Source organism: Zalophus californianus, chromosome 4 (genome assembly GCF_009762305.2).
Source record: "Zalophus californianus isolate mZalCal1 chromosome 4, mZalCal1.pri.v2, whole genome shotgun sequence".
NCBI lineage: Eukaryota > Metazoa > Chordata > Mammalia > Carnivora > Otariidae > Zalophus > Zalophus californianus.
Window position 1 is genome coordinate 60,006,544 of NC_045598.1, and position 15,312 is coordinate 60,021,855.

The 15,312-nt window shown below is 35.0% G+C and overlaps 1 pseudogene; it reads left to right on the top strand.

The window, feature by feature from the left end:
* The first annotated feature begins 1,754 nt into the window (after positions 1–1,754).
* Positions 1,755–15,312, top strand: part of LOC113926649 — a 39,408-nt pseudogene continuing 25,850 nt past the window's right edge.

Consider the following 15,312-nt stretch of genomic DNA (forward strand, 5'->3'; position numbering starts at 1 on the left):
TTAAACATGCTTATTTCATTTTTTAATCACTTAAATGTAACTATTGTGAAGGAATTAGTTGGAAGTCATTAAGAAAGTAACTTTCAAAAAACCAATTCTGGCATATGACAGAGACAAAATTGAAGGAAAATGTGCTCAAACATTATGAACCAATCATTACATATAAATTAGTATAAGAATGAAGAAATTCCAATTGACAATTGACTTCAATTATATGTCTTTATTTAGGAATTAAGATCACTAATTCCGTTAACTAATTAAATATGCAATACTGCAATTGCAATGAATGCTGATTCAGTGAAGAGAAAGACCTTTTATGGATTTAACAAGCATTTTTTCAGGTATCTACCATAAGCATGGCCATGTGTTTGTCATCATAGGTACAGAGAAAATGTGGCAGTGTTTCCAATTCTAATGACCCATTTGAATCATGATGTGTCTAGAATTATAAATCCTGGGGTGCCTGGGTGGCTCAATCAGTTAAGTGTCTGACTCTTGATTTTGGCTCAGATCATGATCTCAGGGTCGTGAGAGTGAATCCCACATCCGGCTCTACGCTAGGAGTAGAGCCTGCTTAAGATTCACTCTCTCCTCTCCCTCTGCTCCTCCCCAAACCTCTCTCTCTTTCTCTGTCCTACTCTCTAAAAAGAAAAAAAAGAAAAAGAAATTCTTTCAAAACTGGAAGTATACATTATTGAAAACATCTTTTTTTATTGAAAACATCTTAAGAAATAGGTGTCACATAAAATGTACTTTTTGTGAAAATATAAAATGATAATTAAAAACGAAAAATTTTGAAATATAGTAGTAAATTAAAAGAACAAAACAGTATATATAATCTCTATTTGTAAAATAAGGAATATTATGTATATAGGTGGAAGTGCTGCAGATAATCTTTGTGCTTTATGGATTTCCAAAATTTCAGCAATGGACATGTGTTTATTTTATCATCTACAGCAGTTATATCTAACAGGAAATAGGGCACCTGGCTGGCTCAGTTGGAAGAGTGTATGACTCTTGATCTCAGGGTTATAAGTTTGAGCCCCATGAGGGGTGTACAGATTACTTAAATAAAACTGTAAAAATAAATAAATAAAAGGAAAAAGTCATGTGTGTCTTATATCCCATTTCCTCATACTTATCATGTTGAATACAGTAATTAATGTTGATATATGAGTGCAGTTAAGGCAGCAAGACTCAAATGAGATGACCTGGGTTTTGGTCTGAGTCCATTCATCAGCTCTTTGATCCTGAGCATAAGGTTTGGGGTCTAATTTACTTTACTTGTCTTTGATGGATTTGGACTGGGTGAGCTCTATAATCTTTTCCATCTCTGAGAAAATAATTATTAAAGTAGCTAGGAGCCATATAGTGCCGGGTTCCTTTTAAAGTGCGTATGTATACTTTTTAGACATTTACTTAATCTTGATGATATCTATACATCAGAGTCACCAATATTTTCCCCATTTTAGAGATAATGGAAATTCAAGCTTAAACATAATGAAGATAAACTTTAGAATTAGGTAGTCTGGCTTTGGAATCTATAATCTTAACTCCTATCTCATAATGCTTAAATTTTTAATATCTCTTCTTCACTAGTATATTGATTAAAATACTTATATTTCCAATAATAATTGTGTTAGGGTTTGCCAGAGAAACAGAATACATATGTGTCTGTCTGTCTGTCTATCTATCTATCTATCTATTGAGAGAGAGAGATTGGTTGATGGATTTTAAGGACTTGATCCACAGTTATGGAGGCTGGCAAGTTCAAAATCTGTGGTTCAAGTCTGAAGGATGTCAAGCTGGAGATCCACGAAAGACAAGGTAGCAATTTGAAGTCTGAAGGCTGTCTGCTGGTACGATTTCCTCTTGCTTAGGGGAAGTCAGTCTTTTGTTTTCTTCAGGCCTTCAACTGATACAGTGAGGCCCACCTGCACTATGAAGAGTAATTTGTTTTATTCAAAGTCCACTGATTTAAATATCACTCTCATCCAAAAACAACCTCACAGAATCATCCAGGATAATGTTTTACTACATATCTGGGGACCATGGCCCAGCCAAAGTGAGATATGAAATTAACCATCCCAATGACCAAGCACAAGTTACTTAAGATTACTATGGTCCCTGATATTTAGATATCACTGTAGAGATATACTGGTCCCCTTAAACAGGAGTTACATATCACTTTCTCAACCTCTAGGACTTATTACAATAACTTCATATGCCCTCTTGCTTATATAAACAAACAAAATGGGTTTAGGTCCAGGTATACTTCAATTTACTAATAGACTTATTCCTAAAGATCTGTGCATACATTGAATTTTATCACATAATTCCCCATGTAATGTCAGACATGTTTCTCTGTATTTCACATTGATTTCCAATTGGATGTGGCTCTTAGACTTTCAATCTTAAGTTTTTAACCCTTTATATTTCCATTTATTTATACTAAATAGAGAATAAATCTCTGAATAAACAATTAGGAATACTAAAGCCCTGGGTGTCTGGGTGGCTCAGTGGGTTAAACACCAAATCTTGGTTTTGGCTCAGGTCATGATCTCAGGGTTGTGAGACTGAGCCCTGTGTCAAGCTCCACACTAGGTGGGAGATTTTCTCTCTCCCTCTCCCTGTACCCCTCTGCCCCTCTCCCCGTCATGTGCGCTCTCTCTTTCTCAAGAAAAAAAAAAATACTAAAGCCTCTCACCAATTTCACTGAGATCTGCAACAGTGATTTGCTTTGGTAAATGGAAAGATATGAGTAAAATAGTCAACCCAGTAATTACTTGTTTAATGGCTGACATGACATGAAGTTTACTTTCATAGATGAAATGAAAGTGAGAATTTTTGTTTTTTAACCTAAGCTTTCATATTTAGTGTTTTAGATTATTCGTGCTCTGATATATGTTTGTCTTGATCGAGTGATTCATTTACTCATTGAGAAAACTACTTATTGAGAGGGTACCATGTGTCAAGGACTGTTCTAGTTGCTGAGAATACCAATAGTAGAAAAAAAAATACTCCCTTGGGACACCTGGGTGGCTCAGATGGTTAAACGTCTGCCTTCAGCTCAGGTCATGATCCCAGGGTCCTGGGTTCGAGTCCCGCATCGGGCTCCCTGCTCCGCAGGAAGCCTGCTTCTCCCTCTGCCTGCCGCTCTCCCTGCTTGTGCCTCTCTCTCTCTCTCTCTCTGGCAAATAAATAAAATCTTGAAAAAAAAAAGAAAAATACTCCCTCCTCCCACAAAAATCAGTGCCTTGATAAAGCTTATATATAAGTTAATGTATAGAATATTTTTAACAATTGCTATAGAAAAGTAAAGCAGAAAAGAGACAAGAAAAACAAGGACGACAAGTACAGATATAAAGGAGGGCTCACGGAGAATGTGGCCTTTCCAAGTGGTGGGCTATGTACATAAAGATATCCTGATGCAGAAGTGTTCCCTGGGGTGTCTTAAGAAGGTCCAGTGGGCCCATGAGGCTGTTGAGCTGTATAAGGAAGGGTGGAGGGTAGCAGCAGATGAGATCACAAGGGCAGTGGAGCATTGGGTTTGAGTTTGAGGAGCTAATTGCATCTCAATAGAGGCATTGGTTTTTGCTCTGAGCAATAGGAGAAACAACTGGCAAGTTTTGAACAGAGGATTGATGATAAGTGACTACAATTTTAATAATCTCACTTGGGCCAGAAGGAAATGTGTTAGGAGATTAGGGCAGTAACTCAGGACCAGGCAAAACACGACGGTGCCTCAGACGAGGGTGGGTGAATGGGTGAAGAGAGTAAGCTCATTTGGGACTAGACTTTGGAGATGGAGACTTTGGTGTTTGCTAAGAGAGAGTGAGAAATCAAGAATTGCTACAACCTGTGTCAGTGGAAGCAAAGGGAGAGTGTGAGCAGAATAAGTTCTAGATTTTTCTTTTAACCAACACTTTTAAACACAATGGTAAAGTGAATAAAAATATGTAACTTCTCCTGTCATGCTTCATGCAGCTTGTAGGGACAAGCAATCAAAGTTCCTGAATCAATAATTGTTTTGATTATACCGTTCCAGAGAAACAATGTATAAAAATATATTCCAGGGCAATTTCTCTGTAATCTGTTCCTCCTGTCCCATCAAGTGTGACAGTGTATTATTATATATTGACAGAAAACATCAATATGGATGATGTTAGACAGTGGGAGGAAAGCATTTTGGTGTGCTGGTTTTGTCTTCATAATGACAGCATTGATCTGTGTTGCAGCTTCCCCATTGTCGGCAGCTCACAGTTTGCTCATATCTACATTGGTATGAGTGGTAATATGGTGAATGTCACATGGGATCTGCAATTAATGGGAACAGCTCTGCAGCCTAATGATTTTTGTCAATTGTGAATTAATTATTAATCTGATTTGTCTTGTTTGTTCAGATTTCTGCAAATGTTAGTAAATCAGGGTCTGCTCAAATTTTCAGTAGAATTGGCGTTTGATAATCACAACCTTTTTTAGTTTGCTTACTTTCCTCTTGCCTGGTTAAGTAAATTATTCTGGTACTTTTGTGGCCTTGGCATTGCCATTTTCCCCATTTTACAATTATTTATTCAAAATGAATTGTCTGCTTAGTGGTTTTTATATTTTACACTCTTGTTTGTTTGGGACTTCTAGCATTCTTCTTTAAATAGTAGGCAGCCTTTCATCCTATTTTCAGGTCACCAAATCATGGTAGCAACTGAAGAAGGGACTTTGGAAGTTGAATTCACTCAGTTAATAGTTAAAAACTTAGGCAAGTCACTATAAAGAGTGTCAAGGTCTTTATCTATGTTTTTTAATTAAAAATACTTCACAGTCTTATGAGCATTTAACAGGACAATATATATATAATTCCTTAGTTTCTGCCAATTGGTTTGTCATTGTGCCTATTATATTTGGAATGGGAGGCACACATATTCCCTTTAAATCAAGTTATTTCCCTTCAGAGATGACTAAGGGCATGACTGTCCATTTACACACAGCCTGTTATTAAATTATTAACTGAATTGGTGGAAAATTGGCACAATTCACTAATTGGCATACATATGATTATGTTAGAAATCATTATTGCACTATTCACCTGATGCACTCATCTTCTATAGCTAGAACCTATAAGGACAACTGTATATTAATGTGATCTACATTCTCTGGTTAAAGGCCAAAGAGCCTAATACCCTGTTGGCTTTGGGGCGCTTTGGTTTTTCATTGTATATTAACTGAATTTGAAAACACGTAGAAGTCTAGAAGGCTGGGAGGGCCATGTTAATTTCCAACTTAACTGAAGAACAAACTGGGCTTGCAGAGGTTATTCACACAGCCTCGCTTTCTAGTTCATTCGCGTGGATGTGACAAGCAGAAAATTAGACACCTGGCAGCTACAAGGGTTTTGGTTTTTGTTTTTAGATACATGGCCAAGATTACTTTGTGAGTGCCAAATTGTTACCTTAATTTAAAGGCAGAAAACACATTAGATTTTTACCACCTAGAAAATCATGTTATATCCTTGCTTAGAAATATCTTCATCAGCAAAGAGAGGGGAAATTTTATTTTATTTTTTCAAAATTACCTCCCATCCATTTTGTAGGATTTGGACCCTGAGAAATGTTGGACAATACTACTAAACTGCAGTAATAGGTTCTGGGTTTTGAAATGTTAATTTTATTGCTGGAAGCCTATTAGGACTAAGAGTATAACTGAGTGGTGTGTAGGGACTGATGGTAATAAGTAAAAGTCAAAGGTATGTTTTTGTTCTGTTTTGTTTTTCATTTTGCTTTCAGTGTGGTTTTCTGTGGCTTTTCCATTAGACACAATCCTCAGATTTAACAGAAGGTGGAAAAGAAAGCTGTTATGAAGTAGATCAAAACTCTATACAAGTCAGACCTAACTCTAACATCCACTTGAAAAACATAAAGCATAGTGCGTTTGAGCTAAACAAAATCCAAGAGGCAAACATGACACATATTTTTGCCCCAAGGTAATCAGCCAGAATTTAATGATAGAACATCTGATTATAAAGAAAAAGAAAACTGGTGATGAAAAACTCTGAGAAATGTGTCTTCCTGCTTTATAACAAAGACATCTCTAAAAAAACAAGCTTAGAGCCAATTTCTGAAAGAAGGTTTTTTTTTTTTTTTCCCCCTGTCCTTTTGGTTGTATTTTCAAGTTTGTTTAAGCTGAACAATTGTTAACATGCATTTGGTTAAACAAGGGCAAATATGCTTGGCAAAAGCATTTGGGGCTTTTGAGTGCTTCCTAATTCGTACTATTGTTCCCTGTCCATCTATTTGCCTATGTAATGTTATGCAAAATTTGTCCTCACAGCCCCCTTTCCAGGCCACCCTCCTGTTCCTATTCAACATTCCCATTCCATTATATCTATTGCCACAAAGTTGTTAACTCTGCCACTTTCACTGTCCCTGTGCTTAAGCCAGTTGTATCAATTTAGGGAGTATGTAACAGATTTGGCTCCTACACAAGTCATTTTCCCAAACTTCCATTTCCTCTCTGAAGTTCTTCCAGTGCAAATCAAATATAGGATTTGGTACTCTTAAAAGTGGTTCTGGGGGGGGCGCCTGGGTGGCTCAGTTGGTTGAGCGACTGCCTTCAGCTCGGGTCATGATCCTGGAGTCCCGGGATCGAGTCCCGCATCGGACTCCCTGCTCGGTGGGGAGTCGGCTTCTCCCTCTGGCCCTCTTCCCTCTCGTGCTCTCTATCTCTCATTCTCTCTCTCTCAAATAAATAAATAAAATCTTAAAAAAAAGTGGCTCTGGGTATCTCTATTTATACAAGTGATAGCTTTCCCGCAGAGCCCCTGTTGGCATCCTTTACATAAAGACCTGTCTTTTGATTTCTTTTCTAAGATTCTACTTGTTATCATGCTAATTATCTCAGGCAACTTTCCAAACTGGAGATCTTCCAGGAATCCAGAAGAGTGGGAAAGAACCTGTTACTTACCTTTTTCCTATTGCCTACATAAAAGCAAATAACCTTATCATGTTATTCAGGATCCTTCCTGCTCTGTCCCAAATCTCACTTTCAAATCTCATTGCTTTCCCCTTCCCCAGGGCACTGTAAAGGTGTTCCCTTCCATATTACTGTATGCTATTGCAAAACTTTGTTTCTTTCCTTAAGCTCTTTCCTCGGTGGGTATTCCTTTTCTACTGTTTCTTACCCAGCACACTTCTACTTATCTTTTAAAAGTTTAACCTTAGTGTTACCTCCATGAGGTCTTTTCCTCCTCTATGAAGTCTTGTACTTACTTTTAAAAATAATTACTACTCTCCCAAAAATGTCATAGCACTTTGAACAGCTCTCAGAGAGGCCTTAGGATCCAGAAGATGGTTGAATCACTCTGAATGAGGTTATTCCAGAATACATTGGCAATGAAGAATGGAGAAATTTGAATCTACTCCCACCCCCAGCATGCAAGACATGGCCCGAGAAAGAGGACAGAATGTACCTTCCCAAAAATGCATGAGTGACTTTATATCTCAAAAAAAGAAGTTGAGGTTCAGAGATTAATAATTTCCAATGCAAAAACAGTCTCCTTTACATGGGTAGTGAAGGAAAATGGATTTTATTATACTCTATGAACATTCTTGTTAATATTATGGCTTCTTGTCAGGAACTGGAGAAAATGACTTTGGCAAGAAGATGTACAGATTGTTGACAAGGAAGTTTCCCTGCAGTATTACAAGATATGGAACAGAGGGGATATACTTAAGGAAGAAATGTCTACCTGCATAAGTATATTGTTTTGACTGTGTTTTATTCAGTTCTGAAAATCTTGTTTCAAATTAACTAGATAATAAAGGTCAAAGAAGAATCAGAATTATATGGGTGATCTACTCCTTAATGAAAAGATTGCGTGCCACTTTCATTTAATCAGGGGTGGGAGTGGTGCTCTCTTGTCATTTCCTCTGTCCTTCTTAAGAACAGATTTAAGTATTAGATGACTGAGGAAAAACAAAATATGGAACTAGGCAAAAGGGACAAAAAGTAGAGTCACATACAATTTGTTATACAAGGAGGAAGGTCTGACTTCAGAAATGGGTGGAGAAGTACTGTCTTAATAGGAGTCTTAGGGAAGAAGGAGGTGGCTTTCAGTCACTTGTAATATCTGCTACTCAATATTGGCCATATCTTGGTTGGATTAGCAGTGAGAAAGGTTAGGGGAACAAAATGGGGCCAAAAAGTCAGCTATGGGCCACTGCTCCCAAAGACAAATTATCATAGAAAGCGTACTCAAACATTAGACTGTGAGGCAGTGCTTAAGTTCTTCAGAATTGGTCATAATTGGTCTTTCTTGTGGAGTAGAACTGAGAGTGCAAATGGGACCAGCTTTTGGAAAATGAGGAAGATGGAGATAGGATAATTGGGATGCAGGAGGCTGAGAGTCACTCCTTCTGTCAACACATATGGAAGAACTGTACAGGACAAATAAATGAGTGGACTAAGAATATCGACGGGCCGATTTAGATTCAACAAATAGTTTTAGGAAAAACTGGTGAGCTTATTTCACCACATGTCTAAAACATAACAAGAAGGAAGAAAACTAGTATCTAATTCCATAACTACCACCTCTACACTGAAATATACATATATATATTGGTCACAAAAGAATTGAACAAAGAGGAAGAATTCCTTTCCCATGAAAAATGTCTTTCTTCTGGAAAAATTGGTATAGGACCAATAAATGAACTCTCTATGATGATATTGGGTAACTCCTGACACCTGAGGAAAGTTTCTGCTATCTTAAATTCCAAGTTAATTTTTCTTTTTTCTAAAGGACTCAAAAATTCCCTCATTTGTTTGTGACCTTAAATGTATGTGAAAGTTTGCTTTTGAAAATCTTATTTATAGTTTGCATGTTCACCTAACCAATGAGCGTTTTAAATGACGGAATCTGTTTTCCTTTGCTTTTTCTACATTCATGGTATTTTCTTTTTCTGCCCAGCTACTCTCTGCAAACTTCTGATATGGCTAAAGTTATCCTATCCACTTATTTTATTAATTTCCCTTTCTATTGTACTGGATTGTGACCTCTAGAGAATAGACTTTATATCTTTTTTTTTTTTCATTTGCATGATCCTAGCATCTATTATAAAACTCCATATTTATTATTTGATAAATGAATCCTTTAATTCATTTTATATAAAGTTCTGGGAAGTAGGATGACCCTTCTTATACAAAATTTGGGGAAGTAGGCTTTTCTACTCATCTGTGTCTGTGTAATACATTATACAACACTTAGCGGCTCAAAGCAACACCATGCTTTTGTGGGTCAGGAATTCACACAGGCACATCACTGAGGCATCATCTGGGTGATTATTATGCTCCAGTTGCTGGTATTCATCTGGTGACTGGGATGGGCTCACCTGGGCTCCCTCTATCTCAGTGCAAGCTCAAGGTCTCTCCAGCAAGTCCGACCTTTTATATGATGGCTGGGGGTTCCCAAGAAACAAGATAAAGGCTGACATGACAGTCTCTATGTCTGTGGAAGCCTGAATAGGAAACTGCTTTTTTTTTTTCTTTTTTTTTTTAGAAAGGCAAAATATTTGTTCATCTTATTGCTCAAGCAAATTTGGCATATATTTCTTTGGCCTCAATTACTTTAATTGCTTAAGGTCCTTCAATATGCAAGTTATTCTGAATTTATTTTTTTGCAATGCCTCTATCATTGCCTTTTTTGTTTCCACACTGAGTGCTCTCGGCCCAAAGAAACCTGGTTAGGTCCATAGTAGTCCAATAAGTACATCAATACTTTTCCAAATAGAAGTGAGGAAAACAAGGGTCAAGGCCTCTAGAATCCACCTCCTGTAACCCATTGCTCTCTGTCCATACCACTTCCAGATGTTCTTTATTTCAATTCTATATTATTCTTTCATGTCCTTGCTCATAACCCTACCAAGTGGAGTGCTAGTATTTCCCTTTACATTTCTGTTAATTTATTTTATTCTAGTTTAAACATTTTTATAAGTGAAAGAAAATATATTTCAATATGAGGCAGAGTAGTAACAAACTAGTTAAGTATAAACCAAGTTTAAACTTTGTAACTTGGCATACAAGAACTTTGCAAATTTTTTTCCAAATTATCTCACACTCTGTCCCTGAGTAAACAGCCTAATCAGCCCATGTGAAATGCTTCAAATACTCTGCATTCCCCCAGATCTCTGCCTTGGCTGATGCCATTCCTTTGACTCCATTGATGGAACCCCAGTTATCTTTTGAGCCCCTGCTCAAACGTCACTATTTTTATGAAATTCTGAATCTCATAATTGAAATTATTCCTTCCTTCTAAGGATTCCTTCCCCTCCCCCCAGGCATTCCTAAACAGCTTTCTCTGTACCTTAATGTGGTTATTATGCTATAACGTTATCATTTTGATATTTATAAAGCAGTTTTCTTTACAAAAATAAAATGTTCCAGGTGAGCAGAAATTGTGTGATTTGCACAGGGTAAAAACTCCATAGAGGTTGGAATTAATAAATGGATGAATGAATCAAGGACTCAATAGTAGGGTAATTTTAATAGTTGTCTCTTAGTTGAAAATACATGAACTATATTGATAAAGCAATTTTTGGAAAAAAAATCTAGGAGAAGGTCCAGTGGAGAATTCAGACATTTTATTAGGTAGAATCACTGCCTATGTTCTCCAAACAAGAGTCTTTTATCAAACACTAATAAAATACTTCTCCTTCTACATTAAAAGTCCAAACATTAAAAAAAGGATGTCAAATCATATTTGGTGTATTCAAGTATATTTGTGCAGTTTTATTGTGCATACAAAAATATCCTTGTATGTAATTATCAGTATTTAAAAGCATTTAATCATTGGTTTAAATCATCAAACTTAATAAATTTAAGAAAATACAGTTTTATTCTGTCTTATACATTTAAATATCTTCAGCATTAACAATGTTTGTATAATTTGCAAATATAATAAAAAATGCACAGATTTTATTAGAGCTGAAGTACAAAATGCTTTGTTTGAATTTTTAAAATATTTTTTGTCCCTAAATTAAGATATGGATAAGATTAGTAAAGCAATGATATTTTATACACTTTGGGAAACATAGGCCTTTAACTCAATAAGAATGTTCTTCCTTCTGTGTATTTTGAACAAATGATACTAAATGCAACTAGAGAATAAGTGGCTCAAAACACCTATATGAATTGTGTTGAAATTTCACAAAAAGCTTAGTTCACATTGATTTTCCAGTGACACTAGTTACTAATTCATGTGTGACTAACTACAGCATATTACTGACTGCCCTAAGAAAGTACTAAATTTAAAGTTTTGCATGACTAGAATAGATATGGATAACTTCAAGATATTATGAAAAGTCTTCTAAAAAGTCTTTAACATTTACAGTAATGTCTCATTTTGCATTAATATAAGCCATTTTCACTCTGTCAATGGTTCAAATGGTTTTAGTCCCACACTGAATGTCTCTTTAGGAAGGTCCCTGGTCTCTCAAAGGCAGTATACATAATGAAAAGGGAGTTTAAATGATTTTTTTCCAGAAGTATGGAACAATTTAGTAGTCTCTAGGAAATGAATATCAGTGGACAGCTTGGTAGTCACATGAAACTTGTTCAAATTCGGTCAACTTATAACTCCCTCTAGTTCCCTCTGTAAAAGATGCTCATATTTGTTTTTAGAATATTTTTTCTTTTTTCCTTTGAAATAGTAAAAATTCTCAATCTTATATTGCCTATTTATAATCTTTTAATCTTTATATTGACTAGTTTGTAAATGTTCCTAATTCATTATTTTATCTAGACTATTGTTAAAGAATCATGTTTGGGGGATGTTTAAGGAATAAAAATGACAACATTCATGATACCACTGATACTAATACCAAAAACCTAACTAGGTTAATGCCTAATTAGTTAATACCTAATAACCACCACATATGGAACATCGACTTTCCATCGAGTGCTATAGTGATCGTTTCACATACATTATCTCATTCTATATTGGTGATCATATGGGAAGATAGTTTTCATTTTCCCTTCTCAGATGAAGAAACAGAGGCTTAAGGAAGTTGAACATCTGGACAAATTAAATGACAATTAAATGGTAGAAATGGGATTCAAGCTCAGGCCTCGTAGGCTTAAGTCACGTGCACATGTCCAGCACACACATAACCCGTTCACTTAGTCCTTAAAAGTCTGAATTTCTAATATGTAGCAGGCTGAAAGGAAAACAATAAAAACACAAGGTTCATGCTTAAGTTCAATTTAGGTCAACAAAATCTTATCAGTATTTACTAGGCTAGTTATTGTGTGAGACACTAGTGATAATTACTTAACTAATTAGAAAATGTGTTAAATTCAATAGAGTAATATACATAGGGCACTTTAAGGGAACAGAAGAGAGATAGGAGATAGAAAGACAGTGAAAGTGTGGATCCCTAGTTGGGTTTTAAAGGATATTGGAAAAGCCAAAGATGGGAGGGGCTTCGAAATGGAGTGAGAGTATATACAAAGTATAGAGATGAGAATGTATGCATATGAACACTGCATATGACTTAATTCAAGATTTGAGATGAGTCTGGAAAAGGAGAGAGGACTGCATATTGAGAAAGTTGTGTCCAAGTCTGCCCAACATATAATGCAATGGTATACCAAAATCTTTGCTCAGGTTTCCCCATTTTATTCAATAGTCTTTCAAATCCTGTTTTGTTCAAACTGCAAATTTTTACCTATTAGAGGCTGAAGAGTTAGGGCTTATGATTATATACTCTAGAATCCCACTGACTGGGTTCAAATACCACTGTTACCATTAATGAGTTGAGTGATCTTGGGCCAGGTTTGATGTTACTGTTCATCAGATGGATGAACAGTATGTTCATTCATATGTTCATATGATGTCATTTTTGCACTGAAGTAATTAACAAATGTTATTTTTTTCAAACTGCAGCTCCTGCATTGTCTAACTATTCCTATAGAATAATCGTCCATTTCTTTATGTGTCACTTCCACATACATATGGTAGATACAAAATAGAAGAATTGAATGAAAGAATGAAGGTATTGTTTTTCAGTGTGTAAGCACTGAATATTTCAAGGTTTCATACTTTTCTCAAACAATTGAAATCAACATGTGATCTGGTTATCCCTTTAATATTTTAGAAATTGTATAACATATCTCATATAATTTCACACACACACATTCACATAAATAGAATGAAACAGTTAACAAAATTATCTTTTGAACTTCTACAAAGCAGTTAGGGAATTGTAACCCAGGTAGTTCTTTTACTTCGTTTGGCAAAACTGATTATAAGTCTCCTAAACTGATTTTCATAAAAATAGGAAATACCAGACTTATTGCATGAAATACTTTCCTGTGGAAAGTTTTTCACAGTCAAAAGTAAGAAAGTATTATTGTTCAACTAACAGATGCAAAATTATACAGAGGAAACAATTCCAAACTGGTCAAAATCTCATTAAAATTGTATGAGGACAATTATGTAGGCCCCATTTACAATTTTTCTTTATAGCAGAATATCAAGCAATCCATGATTTGAGAGCAAACTTTAGTTTTATCCTAGACCTACTTGACCTTGTAAGTGTTTCTTGATTTTAAAGGATGACATTTAATTAAAGCTGCCTTGCTGAAGTGTGGTAATTATTGGTGCAGATAAAAAAGATTTACAGAAACCCAAGCCAGTGGATTGGTAGGAGCAACACAGATTTTTCTTAACATCATGATGTATCATTTGCAAATTGTGATATACTATCTAGCTTTGTATCATTTAAAAGCACATCAAGTTTGCTGGTTGAATTAGCACACACGATTGTGGAAGAGGCATTTCAATTAAACCACAGTCAAACAGACTTCAAGAATTTTCTACCTTTATTTGTAATGCCGTGCATAAAATTATTCAAGCATTACAATGAAGAATGAGAACTCATGGAGTATAAAATTGGACCAAAGTCTCTCCCCTTAATAGATGATATCTTTCCTTCTTCATAGTTTGCTGCTCTTCAATGAATGACATTGAGTAATATGTATGAGTAATTGCTAAGTTTACTGCTCATTACCTCTTTAAAAATCCAAGGAAGTAGTAAGCACACTTTGATCTTTTTATGAGAAAACAATTTTCATTATAAAGATTAAAACAAAATACATGATTTTTATTTGTAGTTTAATAACTTAGCTACTGATTCTTTGTGATACCAAAATACAATGATTACACTTTCAATTATATTTGTGCAGACTGTCAAAAAAATAAAAAAATAAAAACAAAAGTACTCAAAAGGCAATCTTTTCCTTTTATACAAAAAATGATTTTAGAATCCTTCAAAATAATACTTTAGTATCCTAATAAAATTATGCCTGACTTATTTTCCCAGAAGTGTATGAGAAATATTCTTCATACCTGTATTCATAATTAAAGATATTATGGGAAAATAATGTAAAGATATCAACTCTGTAAATTTAGTGTGTGAAATCTAAGATAATATTACCATTTTCCAGCTTGATATTCTCATAAGATTACATACCAAATTATTTAAAACAGTTTTGATTTGTGTGTAAACTATAATTTTGATGGCTAATATCACTAAAGAGAAAAATTTTGTTAACATTTTTTTTAACAATTTTACCCTCGTTGACATTGTTTGATCACTATTCACATTGGTCTCTCTTAACAGATCTACATGTTAACGTACTACTTCATTATCATTTATTGTTGAGCCCAAGATAGCAGGTGTTTAGCATATTGTATTTTGAATTGATACGAATTTATATTGAATTCTTGGTCCTTGAGGTATTTTATAGATGTTTTCAGAACTACCCTAATGACTAAGATGATAAATGGGTTTAAAATAACTTTAGCTAATTATACCTTTTCTAATTTCAATAATGATGACATCTATCAGTTTGCCTACATAGATCCTAGGTTATAATTATCATTTAGTTTGATTTCTATAAACTTTAAATCAGATAGAAGAAAAGCATATATTATCAGATGAGACTGTGGGTTTGGGCAGTCATCACATTATGGTGTTAATCTACAGGGATCAGCTATTGATTTTATTTCATGATTCTGGAAGGCATAACTTTTCTTCTGACAAAGGTGACAGTGAATATTAAAGTAGGCTTTATTTTATGAGTGCAACATGATGATAATGATGATAATGAAGATCATAAGGCAATAATGAATAATAATAAAACTAGCTACCTTGAGGTCCAAATTAAAATTAACAAAGGAAGAGAGGATCCAAAATTTAGGGAAAAATCTTTTCTTCTTTTATTTTTCTTATACATTTGTAGTGAAGGACAGTTGGAAACGGA